Source organism: Amborella trichopoda, chromosome 5 (genome assembly GCF_054954075.1).
Source record: "Amborella trichopoda isolate Santa Cruz 75 chromosome 5, AtrichopodaSantaCruz75HAP2 v2.0, whole genome shotgun sequence".
In the NCBI taxonomy this organism is placed as follows: domain Eukaryota; kingdom Viridiplantae; phylum Streptophyta; class Magnoliopsida; order Amborellales; family Amborellaceae; genus Amborella; species Amborella trichopoda.
In genome coordinates this window covers 34296752-34315927 of record NC_142340.1, presented here as the reverse complement: position 1 = coordinate 34315927, position 19176 = coordinate 34296752, and the positions used below count along the sequence as shown (strand labels likewise).

General features: G+C 39.0%; 1 long non-coding RNA gene across 1 annotated transcript; it reads left to right on the top strand.

Moving 5' to 3' along the window:
- Positions 1-237: 237 nt before the first annotated feature.
- On the top strand, positions 238-15312 carry LOC148782064 (uncharacterized). Its single transcript, XR_016056672.1, has 2 exons — positions 238-365; positions 15008-15312. It is a non-coding gene; the product is annotated as an uncharacterized LOC148782064 (long non-coding RNA).
- Positions 15313-19176: the final 3864 nt, after the last annotated feature.

Sequence of the window (19176 nt, the reverse complement as noted above, 5' to 3'; positions counted from 1 at the left end):
TATCTATTCTACAGCTAGCAAAACCCATAGTTTCCATTCTACATCCTCATTAGGCCTATAAGAAAAGGAAACTATCGTACCACTTGAGGAAAAAGATTTGGGTGGGACGTATAAGTTAGAATGGGCAAAAGGTGGGACATGTAGGAGAAAATCAGAGAAAGATAGAGAAATCCGTCTAGCAAACCCTAGACCTCGAAAAACCTAGATTTTGGTCACCCTTAGCCCAAGATAACCATTCAACCAAGCCAAGGCTTGGTCAAGACTTGAAGAGAGAGACAAAGAAGACGCATGGCACATACTCAGTCGGTTCTGATACAGACGAGGCCTCGAAGCGTCAGGTCCCCCAGGCCAATTGGCCCGACCAGGTATTTTCCTCATCATCTCTTTTATCTTATTTTCTTTATCTTGTTAGATTTATGAAATTTTTTTTTTTTTATTTATCTTTCGTGCTTTTTGGATCGATGATGGCTCTGCCACTGATCTAAAAGCTGATCTGCTCGTTTCTGAGTAGATCTGGCCTTATATCTGAATTCGATTGTCCCCATTATCTCTATCACTTCTTTTTAAAATCAATTTGTGGTGCTTAGATCTGAGGATTCTTCTTCTGAAGATCTCTTGGATTTTGCACTATAAACAGTTTTGTTCCTACCGTGGGACATTTCGAGCTAGATCCATTGCATGAAAAATAAAAAATAAAAGAAAACAGCTCTTGATCTCCTTTTGAGAGCCATATTTTTTTAAAAAAAAAAAGAAAGATATTTGGTGCTACTTTGTTTTAATTATTGTTTTAAAAAAAACGAAAAAGTTGTGATCGTGTCAATGGCGTGTCATTGATTAAGACTCATTAACTCATATTTGACAATGATAGCGATCTGAGGACTCTCTGATTCAGTTTTCGGACCTTGGATTTTATTCTGTTGAGAGAGCACTAGTTTTGAAGCAAAATTAGATTTTTTCTTTTTTTTTTTTTTATTCAGTTTTTTTGTTTTTTGGGTTTGGAACCATTATTTGTTTTTTAGGGCTCGTTAATTTGATTCGAGAAAATTGTGAGTTTAGAGAGAGAAACATGGAGATTTATGGTGGTGGGATACTCATTATCAGCCTCAAGAATTCAAAATGGCTTCAAGAAAATATCACACGCTCTTGTGATTCACAGGTGGGACATTATCTCTTCATTTTTTTGCGGATATCTTCGATATTGTTTTTATCATTAGAAGGCTAAGGCGTTGTTGGTCCTGATAAACACGCAAACTTGCGTTTATCTTTAGCTGTACCTCCTAACTTTCCATCTATCCAGGATATATGATAGTGCAATTTCCATATCCTTTTATCTCTCACGTCAAAGATCAATTTCCTCGCACTTGAATGAAGGTTCTGCAATGGAAAGTTAGTGGTAAGAGGTTTTGCATTTGGAAATTTAACAATAAGAGGTTCTGCACCAGAAAGTTCTTCTTTGACATTTCCTTTTAGTTAGTTATTTTTTTCACAACAACAAAAAAAAAAGAATAAATCTTAAAAAAGAAATAAAACAAATATACATATGTCGGGCCATTTTATTTTTACTAAAAAAAAAAAAAGAAAAGAAAAAAGAAAGAAGGGATTTATTTATTTATTTAAAATAATAATTAAAAACATTTTTTCAAAAGCCATTTTGTTTTAAAAAAAAAACGTACAATTCCATTTTAAAAAAAAAAACAAAACAAAACAAGACGAAAACAAAATTTTTTTTTTGTTTCCTTGCTTGCTTTCTCTTTGTTGTCATTATTTCCTTTTTCATTCCTTAAAAAAAAAAAAAAGCCATCTTGCTTCAAAAAAAAAAAACTTTCAAGGCCTTTCTCTTTAATAAACAACAATCTCTGCAAAAAAAAAAAAAAATTGAAGGCCTATTTTTTCAAAAAAAAAAAAAAAGTCACTTTTGCTACAAAAGTTTCTTTTTTTAAAAGTCACTTCACTTTCTTAAAAAAAAAAACCGAGAATCACTACTCCAAAAAAAAAAGTCACCTTTCAGGCCTCTCTTTTTTCAAAAAAAAAGAAACTTTGTCAAAAAATAAAAAATAATCTTGTTCATTTCTTTGCTTGTGATTCAACATTAGCCACTTATTAGCCACTTCTCTCTATTCGTCAATATATATATATATATATATATATATACATATATATATATATATATATATCCAGGGTCATCTACACTCTATCTCTAATTGTGCCATGATCGAGTCACCCTCAGCTTGGGCCGTGCTCAACTCGGCACGGGTTGTGCCTAGTTCCATAGTTAGTTACTGTATACCTTCTTGGGGGATGCATACCCCCATAATCTAAACTGTGCTTTTGGTCAGTCAAAAACTTGACCCAAAGCACACCTCCCTTGGCACGATTTGTTATGAGTACTCTTGAACACACCAATCGGGGAATGCCCGGGAAACCAACAAATATTTTCGAAAACCCTCAAAATCGGCAATAATTACGCGAGGGGAACCTAGCATTGAGAGTCGAGGCGGTTGGGATTCGCGTAACTTTAACTTTGAGCGCCGCTCTATAATCCTTTGCCTCAAAGCAACTCCACACATAGTAGGACCTAGTGAAAATCCTATAACAGGAAGCTAGGACCTATGTGGGACCTACTCAGCCTAGCCATATTTCAATAGTTAGGAACCCACTCAGACATAGCCTACCAATAATTTAGGGCAAAAGTTTTCGAGTGTTGTGTTTGCATATCTCAGTTGTTTAATCTTAGCTCTCAGTCTGAATCCACTTCTGGTCCTAGCTGAAACCTTCTGGGTCTAAGTCAGGCTTGCACCCAACCTAGCCCAGATCTGAACCAGGTTCACACTTAGGTCCAAACCTAGGACCCCTTTTGGTCTGAGCTAGGGGCTTGTGCCTAAACCAACTTTGATCCAGTCCGAGTCCACACCGGGTCTGTGTTTCATAACCCTCTTGGTCCAAGCCCTATCTTATACCCAGCCTAGCCAGGGTCCGAACCAGGTTCACAACCAGGTTCGAATCTAGGTCCCCTTTTGGTCTGAGCCAAGCTCTCGTGCTTAGCTCAATCTTGATCCTATCCGAGTCAACACCTGGTCTGATCTTCAAAACTCCCTCTCAGTCCATGCCCCGGCTTATTCCAAACCTAGACCCACTCTTGGTCCGAGCCGAGACTCGTCCCCTTTTAGTCTAGATCTTAGTCTAGTTTCTAACATAGGTCTCAGTTTAGAGTTGTCTCTAGACCTAGACTAGGCTTACCCTAGTTCAAGGTCTAAACAGAAACCTACCGAGTCTAGCAGATTTCATCTAATCTAAGTTCTAGCTTAGGTCTTAGTTACGGTTTTACCCCTATAGTCAAACTAGGTCTACCCTGAGGTGTCGAGTCTAGATCTCACAGAGTCTAGGAATCATGACCTAGGATCATAGCAGAGTAAGGTCCAACCCCATGGCCCCAGCTCAGTCTAGATCTAGAGAACTTAGTCAGCATGAGAGGCACCGTCACAGTAATCCCTCAAAAATCATCCATAGCACTCGTGTCAGTGAGCCGACTCTCGACCCACATTGAACCAACCCTAGCCGTCCAAGCCGCCTTTAAGGCCACCATTTAGACGTCACGAGCCAACAGGTTGGTTAGGTTCATAACACCTTGAATATTCAAGTGGTTAGGCCGGGGGCAATCCTCCAAGACATAGGGGTTAACCTCAAATCCCGTCGCCACAACAGGAATAGGGCCCCGGCCCAAATCTCTGAGTCAACCGATCTCAGCAGTGTGAACCCCGATGGTGAATTAGCAGTCCAACATTTCAGTCTTGGCAATCAGCCAGTTAGTGGGCGAGTGGGTTCACATACAACTAGAGAAAGTCTACCTAAGCAACCCATCACCAGTAAAGATCAGGGTTTTGACCTAACTCGATTTAAAGACAATCCTAAGGTGCATGCTTACTTTCAAGACATGCTCAATGGAGGATATACTATCCAGCGCACTCAATCTAAGAAAGTAAGGTCAGAAGCTCAAGCCATAGGCCAAGTTCAACATTTTAACTCAAACCAAGATAATCCTAAGGCTATTAGCCTGCCAATCCAACCCACTACGAGCCAAAGGTCTAATTCTAATCATCACCCGAGCCCAAGTCTACCTCAAGGGCAGACTCCTTTTAGCAGTAGCTATGGCATTCCTTCACTCTTTCAGTCTAATGCCGAGATAATAGAATACCCTAACCTTAAGGATAGATCATCTAATCAAGGTCAGGGGCAGGTTGACCTAGCCGCCCAAGGTCAGGGGTCCAGTCATCATAGCAGCTCGAGTCGTCCATTCCAGTGAAGTGGTGATTCTAATCTGCAGACCTTCTTGTGCGGCCAAGTAGTGCAAACTTTGAGTAATGGGTCTGCTCTGGCCCAATTCAAATCGGGTGAGTCTACAAGCCGACAACCGGCACATCAAGTTCGACACATTCCTCAGGCTCAGTCCTTGAGCAACCCACTACATGGGCCCAATAATCAGTTTACATGAGCCACATACCACAAAGTCAGGTTAGACAGACCATACAATCGAGCCAACTCACAACTATAATGACGACTCAATTCGCTCGTAAGCAAGACTCTTTAAAGAAAATGGGAATATGGGATTTCTCAACTCCTAAAGCTTATATACAATAAATTATAGGACACCTTCAAGACCTACCTGTGTGGTTTATGATGCCACAATTCATAAATAGATTTTTAGGGAAAGAGGATCCTGAGGCACACATCAATGCCTAGTTATTGATGGTCCACACACTGCGAGACCGACCTAACCAACTTAAGGTCATGTTCACATATAGCTTATCAGAAGAACACTTGATGTGGCATCAAAGATTCATGAAGGATGACCCTCAAGCAACTCTTGACGAATTGTTTAACCAATTTTCCTCCTGCTATAGCGGAGAAAGGCCAAGACCCGTCACCCTTGGTGAGTTAACTTCTACCAAACAGAAGTCGGGCGAGTCTCCTTCCCTGTTTATAACCAGATTCAGAGAGGCCACTGTGCGAGTCATTGAAACTTCACTCCCTTAAGCTGCGAAGGTAAGCATGGTATTAAAGAACATCACTCCAGAAAATGTCACGTTCTTTAGTATGGGGGCAGTTCCTAACTCATTTGATGTTATTCTTGAAAGAGAATCGCGATATGAGTGAGTCAAGGAAGAAAAAGCTGCATCCGAAAAACCCTCTTAAGAAGGAGAGGTGAACATGATCAAAAAAATAAAGCCTTCTGCAGACCATTCGTAAGAAAAGACTAAAATTTATTCTACCACATGGAGAATGCAGACTTCCACACCAAGGGAATTCACTCCCATTGCTGAGTCTATGATCGATGTCATTAAGAAGTTGCTTAAGGCAAGGCTCATACAATTACCAACATAAGCCAAGATTCCTCCTTTCTATGGAGATGATACATCTCGATGGTGCAATTGTCATCAAAACTATGCCCATAGCACTGAGGAATGTCGAACTTTCAAACATAGAGTTCAAGATCTCATCGATAATGGCTTGATAAGTTTCAAAAAGGAAGATGTTGACGGCAAAGAAGAATCAAAAACTCTAGATGTGTTGACAAAGAAAACTGATATCAACTGATTAACTCAAAAGAATCACAAGTTGTGCCCAAACACGAAGAACATCCACAAAGGCGTTGGAGCACAAAAAAAAATCAACAGGAAAATCCAGTAGATGAAGAACAAAATGAGCATAACCTCACCCAGGAGTTAATGACTAAGGATGCTCAAGATCAAAGCAATGAGGATGATCTTAGCTGCAAGTCCATAACCGAAGAAAGGGGTAGCGCATATGGAATTCTACTCCAAGATACACTCCCAAAAGTGGCATAAGAAATCCCCATCATCAAGAGTCATACTGGGGCATATGAACCGTTCAACCCGTACTTCTAAGTTAACACAAGAAATGGTTCGTACATGTATGGCAATGAATCAAACTCACAAGAGCAATATGAACTCGAGCATAAGCTCAACCAAGGTTATGAAGCTATGGATTCCCAAACCCATGACGACAAGAAAAACCTTAATTCTGGAATAATAACTCATGAAGGGGAAATGAGCAAGTGCCAAAAGGAAGCCCTCAACCTCAAAACTTTGACAACCCACCTAAGTGGGATCAATATGATGAGGATGATATGTTAGAAATTAATGTGACCCAGAACAACGAGAAGGGATCATCTTCGAAACAAAGGGTCAACAACCCAAAGTCTCCTATTACACTTCCAAACAAGGGGGCAACACTTCAAATATCAAAAGAAATTGAACCTTTGGATATTCTAAGGGACCCATCTGGGCCACCTTCACCATACTTCTTGCCCAACCCACTTATATGGGATGAGGAGCCAAACTTAAAAGATTTAACCGATTCACCTCTCGAAATGAACCCAGTTATAGATGATGGAGAAGCAAAGAACTCAAATTTGACTATTCCCAAAGATTTGGCATCTTCAGTAGAGTTGATGAAGTCCAACCTTTGAAAATTTTAAGGGGCCCACCTGGGCCACCTTCACGAGATTTCTTGAATGATCCACCAATCTGGGATCAAGAATTTGATATCTAAAATACGACTATGTTACCTCCTCAAGAGGCAGGCTCTCTAAAGTCATTATCGATATGAACACAACTTCGATAACCGTAGCACCACCATATCAAGAGAATTCATCTTGTGAAGAACAAGTTCCCAATAGAACAGAAAGCCTTGTAAGGACAACCCCATCAAAGTATTCAATAGGGCAAAACTCCTCTCATGCAGAGGATACAATAGGAGCAACTATTGAGTTGAACCCTTGTTTGTTGATTCCCAACACGTCATAAGGCCATTTAATACAACAGGGGCAACTAATGAGATTGAGCACTTCTTCGTTGACTCCTAACATGCCGTAAGGCCATCTAATACCAACTCAATCACTCTTCTTTTGCGAGAGTCTAACCTAAGCTCTAGCACTGAGAAGGAGCCTACTACGGAGTTAACCTCCGAAAAGCAATTCGAAATTTGCAATGCAAAAGATAATTGAAAAAGAGTTGGGTGATCACTCAGCCCTTACAAATGACCACACTTCAAAGGGAATTAACACCTAATGTGTAACATGAAGTACTCCATTAATGAGAAAACCTTGATGAGCTTATCCGTCCATATAGAAGACTGAGGGATTAGGAAATTGAGAATAATGTTTAGTCCCAAAATCAAGGTTCAAGTGTAGAAGTTTAAAGGAAAAGTTCAACGGAGATTCAACTACTATTGTCAAAGAGATTTTGGATACCAACTTGGGTCAAGGGAAATCAAAGGACGACCGATATTAGAGCCTCACCTCCACTTGGAGGAGGGAAAGACGATCGAATTCTAACATGATCATAAGGTGAATTGCTAGAAAAAAAACAAAAAAGGCTCCTTTTGACTCTTCTTCCTCCTCCCCCTCTTCCTTTGTAACTGTTTTCTTCTTCAAAAATAAATAAATAAAAGAATCCGCTGGGCTGAAAATTCGAAAGTGTTGGAAAAAAGGCTACCAGGCTGAGCACTCGAAAGGGACCCAGGGGCGATGAAAAAAAAGAAGTTCTCTCCTTCTTTCTACTTTCCAAAGTATTTTCTCTCTAAACATCTTCTCTTCCTCCCTCTGAGTCAAAGTGGTGTTAAAAGAAAATCAATAAGCATTAGCTTGACGAAACATTATTAAGGACCTAGATCGTCTACAACTTCAAAAGGTGAGTGGTGGAGGAATGAAATGAGAAATCTAAAGAGATTCTAAACATCCATGGGCAGTATCTTGAATTTTCAAGACTCTGTTTCGCTCAAAATTCCAGAGAACTCTCCTTGAATTGCAATACAAGAGTTGATGTTGGAAGATAAAGAAATACTTGATGATTTCTCGTCCCGAAAATTCAAGCAAAGACTTGATACGCTCACATAGGGTCCACCAAAGGGGTCACAAGTGGTTAAACTGCAAGACCTACATTAAAAGAAAACCACCCCCCAACAAGGGCAGCAAAAAAAAAATATAAAATAAAATAAAATAAAATAATAATAATAATAATAATAATAATAATAATAATAAATAAAACTCCACGGTCGTATGAGTATAACCGCCGACTACCCCGTTCATCGCTGCATGACTTTAAACTGCTTAGAGGGCTCTATAATTTTAAGAGCTAAAACTGCTAACTAAAAATTTGTTTTGCAAAACATCTCTCATTTCAAAATTTTCACTATATGTCATTTGTTTTCAAAACCTTTAATTTCTTTGTTAAAATCATAACATGTCCAAGTTTTGGGTTTTACTTCAAATCTCTCTCCATTTTCAAAAAAATTTTAAAAAGACTTAAAAAAAATGAAGGAGCTTGGACACCTGTATATGATGATCACGGCGATGCCGCCTCATCTCTCTCATCAGAATTGACTTGGCCTAACCATTTACTAAATAGGTAAAACTTATAGAAGACCTTAGGAAACCTTAAGGAAATCAAAGAAAATGTCAGGTTTAAGAATTTGAAATTATGAAAACCTCTTAAGTTAAGTGGCAAATCCAACTCTGGTTTCAAGCTTTTGTAACTCACCGACATCTCAGGCTGAAAACCCTAGGATGAAAATGCCCTAAGTGGGTAAGCTCGGGAGCGCAATGACTTGGAGGGATTAGTTGATGCGCCCTCTGACCACGTAATGTTAGGATGAAATTTAAAATGTCTGCATTATCTTTGTCGTTCACCAGCCCTTCGAAGGACAGGGAACGCCCAATAGTATCTATTTTTTTGCCACTCACCTGCCCCTCCAAGGACAAGGACTGCCAAAGAGGGGCAACTGTAGACACCTTGGCAAATTCCATGATTTTCCTAACCTTAGAAAACCCATAGGACCACACTATTTCAGTAGACACCTAAACCATAGACGACCATAGTCCATGGTCCCATCCTATGATCCACACTTAGCAAATCTCATAGTTTTAGTAGGTATTCATTCCACACCTAGTAAATCCCTAGCTTTTAGTAATTATCCATTCCACACCTAGCCAATCCCCAGCTTTTAGTAATTATCTATTCTACACCTAGCAAATCCCATAGTTTCCATTCTACATGCCCATTAGGCCTATAAGAAAAGGAACTATCATACCACTTGAGGAAAAATATTTGGCTGGGATGTGTACGTTAGAAATGGGAAGATGTGGGACATGTAGGAGAAAATCAGAGAAAGAGAGAGGAACCCGTATAGCAAACCCTAGACCTCGAAAAACCTAGCTTTAGGTCACCCTTAGACTAAGATAACCATTCAACCAAGCCAAGGCTTGGTCAAGACTTGAAGAGAGAGACAAAGAGTATGCACGACACATACTCAGTCGATCCTAATACGGGCGAGGCAATGAAGCCTTGAAGCCTCGGGTCCCCCGGGCCAACTGGTTGGCCAGGTATTTTCTTCATCATCTCTTTTATCTTATTTTCTTTATTTTATTATGTTTTATCTTTCATTCATTTTGGATTGATGCTGGCTCGGCCACTGATATGAGAGTAGATCTGCTGATTTCTGAGTAGATCTGGCCTCAAATCAGAATTCTATTGTCCCCACTATCTCTATCACATTTTTTAAAATTCAGTTTGTGGTGTTTAGATTTGAGGATTCTTCTTCTGAAGATCTCTTTGATTTTGCACTATAAACAAGTGAACGTTGGTTGACAAAGAAAGAATGAAGAAAAAGGGATGACATAAATCTTTTTATCTGTTCAAACAGTACAAGACTTGGCAATCAAAGCAATTAAAGAATCGAAACTCTCTTGACTACCAACTTAGGATGCCTCCACCCGATTGAGTGAGGACGAGAGTATTTATATCTCTCGCAGCTCGACTCGACTATATGGAGAGGAAATTAGAGTGGAAATTCGACTGTTAAAACTCTTAATATGGCTTTGAGAAGTATCAAGTCAAGCACATGATGGATAGAAGAATACTATTAGTACACAAAGGGGAGATGAGTGATGAATGTAAGGCAGAACCGTATCCGCAGAAAGGCATGCATACTGGTGTGAGCTCAAAGGGGACAAGATGGTATAAACGGATGAAAGACGCGGCCACAAGATGCTGGGGCCACATGAAGTTGGGAACTTATGTACAGTAGAGCGAACAACAAGAAGAAGGGATGGGGGCACATGTTATGGCAGCTCCATGTGCAGCGGCAACAAGAGAGACACACTGAGAGAGAGAGAGAGAGAGAGAGAGAGAGACAGAGTTGCAGGTGATTGTCGTTCCAAGGTTTACGCGCACGCAAAGACGAGAGAGCGATGGGGTCATAGAGTGTTGTGGCTCCGGGGTTCACACACATGCAAAGACAAGAGAGAGATGGGAGAGATAGGGCTGCAAGGTTGCCACAACTTCGAGGTGTACGCACATGCATAAATGAGAGAGAGACAGAAGAGACGGGGACACATGTTTGTTGTGGCTCCAGGGTGTACGTGCACATGGAGACAAGAGAGAGAGGGGAGAGACAAGGACATAGGTTTGTTGTGGCTCTAGGGTGCTGTGCAACAGAAAGAAGAGAGCCTAGGGGAGAGACGGGGCCACAGGTAGCTGCAGCTCTGGGTTGCTGCGTAGGGAAGACGGGGTAGAGAGAGAAAGAGGAAGGAAATAGAGGGGAAAAGAGGAGCGAGAGTGGGCTAAGGGTGTGACCTAGCCTAGGTCCACCACCTTAGGCCCTTTGCTTTCACATGAGAGAGAGAATAGTTGGCCATGGGTCAAGATTAGGATACATGGATCAGGGTGTAGGCTAGGGAGTGGGCTAGGGTGTAGGCTACGGAGTGTGGACTATGGGTAGACTAGAGAGTATGGGCTAGAGGTAGTTTCTCTCTACCAAATTTTTCTCTCTCCTCACCACTTATCACACACTAAGAAGTAAAAGCCCAAAAATAATAAGCAAATGACCAAATTTTATTCACACCTGATCAAGCCTTCTCCAACTTTTCCAACCCCTTTACAAATGACTTGGGTTTACTTATATAGAACAACTACTAAAAAAAGGTGGAATGCTCAAAAAGCACTTAAATTGTGGAAAAATGCAATTAAAGGGAATTAAAATAAAATGTCGTTTTTGGACCAAATGACCAAAATACCCCTTAGTACTTTCGAGCAAATGACAAAACCATCCCTCCATGAGGGGCCTCTTGCCATGGATGGTCTTCGGGAGCTTGTTTGGACGCTTGCGATGATAATTCGAGTGATCAATCGTCGTAGAATTGATGCTTGAACTATGACAAACGTTTTGATGCCCATTGATCGTCTTGAAACAGACTTTTCATGAAGGGACCAAAAATCCAGCGAAGTCCATAAACATCTAGCACCAATTTGGTAAGATTCATGATCTTCCGAGTCCTCATTTTGATCAAAAATTAAAGAGAACATTGTCACAATCATTTTTCTTTAAATTCCGATTTGGTTTCTGTTTGTGCACATTCCAAATTTGGGAAGTCGCCGGAAAATGAGATTCCAACGATCAGAAAATATTACCATTTCAACCTCAAAATTCAAACTATTCGTCTTCCAATTGTGAACAAAAATTATACCAAATTGTAGCCCTTCGCGATACGGTCGAAACGGACCCCAATTTCTGACGATCCGACACAAAAATCTCAAGTTATGACTTAACGAAGTTTGAAATGTCTTCTATTTTAAAATTCTAATTTCCTTGGTTTGGGGCTCATCTTCTCCCTAGAAATTCTCTCATCTCAGGACATGTCACGATGCATGCCATATGTCAAAACGACCGGGTCATCGCGACTTAGCTTGTGTCCAAATTTGAGCTTATTCCAACTCAAGACAAGTAAGTTATGAGCATTTGAAAATCATCTCATAATGGGAAAACATAGTTTCCATAAATGGAAACTGGTCACTGAGGATGTATCGCAATAGTGTAAAACCCACCATTTTAGGGTAAGTTGGCCCTAGAACGATTCTGGAATATCCGATTGAGCCCAAATTTAGTCCTTGGGGTTTTTTGATGTTCGGGATCTAATGGTGGTGGTCTAGTGTTGTTTTAAGGCCAAAAAAGAGGGTTGTAGTTATAAGGTTCTTTTTCAGCATAATAAGAATTGATTTGACAATCGAGTTTCATCCTGATCATATAAAAACTTATCGGAATGTGACAAAACTTTGTGTGTCCTTTGGGCATCCCAAAATATCATTTTCATGCCTTTTGATGTCATTTCGATACTTTTTCAGATGTTGCCCAGTTTTAGACGTATTTTGCAGTGTTCACATGATCTGGCAGTGTCTTGGGTACCGGCAGGACCAGATTATAACTGGCTCTCTCTTTCTACGTCTCGAGGATACAAGTACATAAAAAATGATGTATAATACCCCCTTCTTGTTATTTTTATTTACCCTATTAAGAACCAAGAAAGTTCTGGTTGATTGTGCAACTTTACTATCTAAATCGGTGCCGATTTTGGCCGTCGGGCCTGAGGCCCAACCTAAATGTCATTTTTCTTCTATTTTCTCCATTTTATTTTCTTTTCTAATATTTTTTTTCATTTATCATTTGTATTTATGACTTCTTTCGTTGTCTTCTTCATTTATTGATGTAGTTCCCTTTTTCCTCTTTCCATGAAATTTGCATTTATTTCCTTTTAGCTAGATTTGTTTATCTTCCTTTATTTTCTCTCAGTTTTTATCATATTTTTGTTCCCCTTGTTTAATGTAGTATTTATTGTACTAGGTTAGTTATATTTAATCTTCCTTTATTTCTTGGGTATTTATTTCTCTTCTTTGTTTCCTCCATTTAATGGTATAGGTCTCTCTCTCCTTCACTTTCTTCTTCATTAAATAGTGAATTCTTTTCCTCTTATAATGAATACTCTTCTTGGTTTTATGTCTCTTCTTTGTTTCCCTCCTTTTGATGGAATAGATTCCCTCTCCTCACCTTAATCTTTCATCTTCCCTATTTGGTGATAGTATTTGCATACCTTGCTTCATTTATTTCTTTTATTGGTAGGATTTGCTCTTCTTTCCACTCTCTTATTCATGTGATAATGTAGATCTCTCACATCTCTCATGCGTTCTAATCTATTTCTTCTTTATTATGCTTTTCTATCTTAGTTAGGATATTTTGCTTTAACCTCGTTTCTTTCATTCTCCACTCTCTTCTATGTTCATTTCATCTATTTTCCTTATATTTTGCTCAATAGATAAGTCGTCCTTATTCTCTTCCAATTACATCTATCTTCCTCATCTTTTAACTATCTTTCGTTAATCATTTGTGTTTATCTACTGCTCTCCCCCTTTTTATTGTACTTCTCCCTATTTCTCTCCATTTCGTTCATCTTAACGCTCTTTCTTATGTTCTACCCATTTATTTCCTTCTTATATTTGGTTTTGTTACTCTCAATGAATGTTATTTATTAACATTGGCTCTCTTCTCTCTCCCTCTCTTCCATTTTATTCCCCTTCATGGTATATTATTATCTTTATTCACATTTCAAACTCATAACTCTTTGCCTTGTGGATGAGGATCTCATCCTCTTCTTTCTTTGTAACCATGTTCATATTTCCATGCTTTTAACTCTCTCTTTCATTATATATCATGCATGCTTAGATTAGTCTTATGCCCTTCTTCACAACCATGCGAGTATCTCCATATCACTTTCTCTTTCTTTCATTACATGTCATGCATGCTTAGATTAGATTCACTCCTTTGTCTCCATGCTTTTTAATTTTTTATTTTTCTTGCATCTAGTAGTTAGATTCTTTACTCCTGTCTATTTGCAGCTTCCTAGTTTAGTTGCTTATTTGTGGTTGTCTTCCTTTGTTCTCTTTCTAAATATATTTTCCTAATTCTTCCTCCTATCTCAAAACCCTTTTAAAAAACTTCTTGGCTGAGTTCCATGGTTAAGATACGCCAGCTTTGTCAACGATCTAAGAGGGATAAAGACTTAGGAAAAGTTTCTCCGTCGGCACGTAATTTGACGGGACCCTTACTCTATCAACTCATCGATTTGTTTGCACCTAAGATCAAGACGAGGGCGTAGTCCCCAACCCACAATTTCGAATATAAATAGGACCTTAAACCAATGTTGTCAATGGAAAGATTTTATGGTTGTCTATTTATCTTCCACTGCTTACATGAAGGATCTATCTATGTGTAACTTTCCTATATTGATATGTAAAGCTCTTTTTTCTTGAAAATATCTTTAATATAGTCATTTACATGGAACACAATCACATTTTAATGTTTCTCATTGACATTTAACAAATTTGTAGGCATGAATCTATTTGTCTGTACATATAATCAGTAACCAATGTACGAAGCATGTGCCATTCCACTAGTATATTTAAAAGGGTAGAATAAGTGGGTAAAAATAGTATATTGAGTAGGTGCTTTACTTTCACTCATAGGGCTCGCACAGGTGACCCTTTGCCCACCCCTCTGTGAATTGACTAGACGTGGAGAAGAACTATGAAGCACACTCTTGATCTTTAACGGCTCTCATCGTTTAACCTCCAAAATTGGATCTATTTTTTATGGGAATTTAACTGAAATTAGGAGTTTTTTTATTATCATAAATCATCAAAACCAGATCTAATTTCCACGAAAATTTAACTAGGAATAGGAGTCCTTTAGGATATTTATTTAAAAATTGACTCCACCTAAGGGGAGGTTCTGCCGATATTTAGGAACAAAAGAAATAGAGAGATGAAGAAGATGTTTAACACAAGTCTAACGTGATTTTTCTAATAATAGTTACTCATACAGATAACAATTTATTTTATTATGTAAGATGGTTATATTTGTGTTTCAATTTCCAATCAATGTTTATTGGTGTTATTACTTATTGGATGATTTTTATCAGTAGAGATAGATATTTGTTGATATTGAAATTTTATTTCCACTCCATGTTTAACGGTATCATACCGATTGGAAGATAATTTTTATTGTGAGAGAGAACTCTGTTAAATTTTACTTTCAATTGTTGTTTAATGATATTATATTGATTGAAAGATATACCAGTATTTTTTACCGTGGTTTTGCACAGGTATCTTGAGTGTGAAACTCGGGGACTCAAGAATGTTACTTCCAATCTGGTGTATTCAGCACTTCGAAAAATTTTACCATGACAGGTGTATTCAGCAATTCGAAAAAAGCAAGTTCACTAGTGCCCCACATCCCCTAATTTTGATCCTAATTAAATGGGAGTTTATTTACACCATATTGTAGAACCCCAAAATAACCACCAACACAGGATGCACAACAATTCTTTGTTCCATGAGTTTATATTTAAGTCCTGACCTAAACCAAGCTCAAAAGCAAATCAATTTGGTCCATCCCTATTATATTCTCTAAATATTTATCAAATATAAAATTTTCACAAGTCTTTATTACATCTTGGAGGTATACTCGCCTGGACTAGATTTTAACATATTTTTAATGATTCGAGGGTACATAATAATTTATATCATTGTTCACAAAATCGACTCGGCCCTTGGCCGGACTGAGCTACTCGAGCGAGTTAATCGGCGAGTTTGATTAACTCGCTCGAGTACAGTACGAGTTTAAAAAATAAAAAATCAACACATAAATTTGAATATATATAATATGTTTATAACATTCAATATCGAATGGTACAATGGCCACTGTTGTAGCTCTTAGGGGGCCCTCATTTATGATACGTTAGCTAGCTTTTTTACTGACAAGTTATACAGCGAGCTTCGAACCCTTTCCATATTTGTAGCTCTTAGGGGGCCCTCATTTATGATACGTTAGCTAGCTTTTTTACTGACAAGTTATACAGCGAGCTTCGAACCCTTTCCATATTAGACAGCAAACATGACTGCTACCAGCATGCCACTTGTGTACTCATTATTAAAATAAGAACATTAGTATATATAACCATTAAGAATTTATATAGAGTATACTCGATGAAAACTTGCTTCGCCCATAGGGCGAAGCAGAGTTACTCGGCCGAATCCAAGTACATCTGGCCGAGTCTCAAAACCATGCTTTACAGTCAGAGAGCACATCTCATTGTCGGATCATTCATGAAGCACAATCGAAATAGCTTATAGAAATTAGTGTTAAGATTCCTTAATTCAATTTTTTAAACACAGATATGTTCAACTTAAGGAATCCAGTGGATGTTGGGTTCAGAATGCCGTATGATTGAAGTTTGCAATTGATTTTTCACTTAGTAGTGACTTCCTCTTTCTCAATGGAAAACCGAGAATCACAGCCTTCACCTTGATTTTTTCAAAAATTTTTAAGCTTTGGCTTAAATTAAGCATAAGCTCATGACTAATGACCATATTTAGCCTCTATAATGCAATTTTCGGCTGCACAAAAGAATTCTTCATATTCATCATTTTGATGTTATAGGACCCTAAGCTAGCATTAATAAGATACTTTTTAATTAGCAAAATGGTTTGATAGTGTTGGAAAAAAAAATGGTCCAACGGCTGAAGCGGAAGAAAAATAAACAATCGGGAGTCGAGTATCATACATTAGTGGTCGCATAAGACTTTTGGTGAAAAAGTATGGAGATGAATGATCAACTCCCTTAAGCACGTTCGACAACTACTAGAGCTACTGAAATCTGTTCTACACCATAAATCCCAAGCGAGGTGGAAGCTCACAAACACTCTTACAAATGCAATTGAGGAGCAGTCCGGGCTTGACTCTCATGCACAACTCTTTCTCTCAAGGCCTGTTCTATCCTTAGAACTCGAATGGGAGAGGGATTGTACTCTCTCTCACACAAACATTTTCTTTCTCTCAATAGGATTTTTCACACCTCTCACACCTTTCTCGTTTGTGTATTGTTGTTTTGTTAAGACCTCCACCCCTCCCCATTTTATAATGAGAGAAAGGGCCTCTCATTCATGTGGGAGTAACCTCCTCATGAATGGGCACCCTTATGGTGCTTGGTGCATGCCATTCATGGGAGGCTAATGGCAATCATATGACTTTCCCTTCTCGTCTGATAGTTCTGTCATTGTTCTTTGTTCCTCGTGGGTTAGGGGACAGAATGGAGGGATTGCCAGCCAACCACCCGACGGTTTGATCTATTCATGTAGAGGTGGGATGGAGAGAAGGTGGAACTAGCACGTGCAAGAATCACCGGGAGAGGTGGAAAGACTCTCCACAAACCCTCTCTCTTCATAAGGTTGAGTGGCTCCACCCCAGATAAAAAATAACCTGTCCCATACCCTCTCTCTAGTAGGTTACTTTCTAGTTCGAACTTCTGCAAAGAATCCCCTCATTCATCCTTTTCCTCTAAACCAGATGCCGAATTGAGGGAAGCATATCCATAAGAAAAAGTCTCATGAAGAGGTGCAACATCTCCCCACCTCCCTTCATGTAGTAACATAAGTCAAATATGATGGGGGTGTGGTCCACTTGGGTGTACCCTCACACTAATGATGCACCCTCATGTCCACATCACTCATCCTGTATGTGGGAGGGGTTACTTCCCTAAATAAGAGTGTTTGTTCGCTATTGCCTCGTGAGAATTCTTTCATACAAAGGGAAAATATGGTGTGCGGCCTACTGGAGATAACATTTTGATAGCGAGAACAATACCAAATGTCCAACCAACTGGCATGGAAGACCTCATCTCTAATATACCAACAAAACAAAATTTCCTCCCATTGACTTAAACATGATTTGACTACACCGGGCTGCGTTCACAACTAATCCCTTATGAGCCCAGCTCAAAAGATTGCTCTACCCATTTTTAAACAATTACTTTCAATGCGAGCATAATGTGTATTAGTTTCTTATGGTACCAAAATAGAGTGTGATATAAAACGGTCTTCCCTGATAACATACATTATTCTACTCTGTCTTGACCATTGTCGCAGCAATGTCCCAGACAAGTCTCATACTTGAACCTAAGGAGTACAATCAAAGTGAATGATTGAAGAAATGCTCCTATTGCAGTCTAAGGTCTATGAGTGCATCATGGGTCATCTACTTATTAGCCTCACAAAGTGACAAAAAGGAACAAGGATCATATTTTTCCACACAAGTAGGAGTTTTGGTCATTAAAACAACACGTGTGATATGAATCATACATCATGGTGGATCACATAAAATGTGTATCCAAATCCACACCATGCAGGTCATAGTCTTTTCGCATCCATACAACCCATCGCTACCTAACGCTCCACAGTCAGATCCATGCATCAACCTGACCATCCCTAATGTTCATCGCTGACTACTTACAGGATACATGATCTTCGAGACATCAATTTGAAGTGATATTGTCAATTCTTTATGGAATGTTATCTAGATCCCTTGGTCGAGGTGATAAATACACCATGTGTATATATCATCTCCAATATCTCGGATATTGTGGGTAACTCGTGTTAGTAATGAGCTTTAGCCTGCCATCAAATTAAATTATAATCTCACACTATTGTGTGCTTGTGTGTGTTAAACTGCACAAACCATCCATCATAACACAAAATAACATTCATATTCCATTATAACAGGGTACCAAGATCCTACAATGTAACATAAACCCGTAAGGTCCTGAGGCTTATAGTTCTTACATGAGTTTGATGCTTCCCTGACAACTGCCTTAGTCAAGGGATCCGCAACCATTTCAATTGTAGGAATATGAGTTAACACCATCTGTTCGGGTGCAACAATGTCTCAAATATAGTCATATTTAACATCAATATGTTTTGACCTTCCATGGTACTTTGAGTCTTTTGCAAAATCAAGTGCCGCTATATTATTACAAAATACAGTGACATGCTCATTACCAGTTGTGACAACACCCAAGTTACTTAGGAATCTTTTCAACTATACGGCTTCTTGTACTGCTCCACTACATGCAATGTATTCAGACTCCATGGTGGAGAGAGCAACAGACGACTGCTTCTTACTACACCATGAGACTACACCGCCTCCTAGCAAGAAGGCATAATCGAAGTCGATTTATGCTCTTCTAAGTCTGCTACCTAATCAGCATTAATATATCCTCATAACCGCAAATCTGTTCCCTAGAAACATAGCATCTGCCTCGAGGTTCCCTGAAAGTCTCGAAAAATCCTCTTCACTACTTGTCAATGACGTTGACTTGGATTACTCTGGTACCAGCTAACAAGACCCACTGCATAGGCGATATCTAGATGCGTGCAAAATATCACGTACATCAACTTTTGTCTATGTACACATTTTGAGACTTATATTATGCCTTTT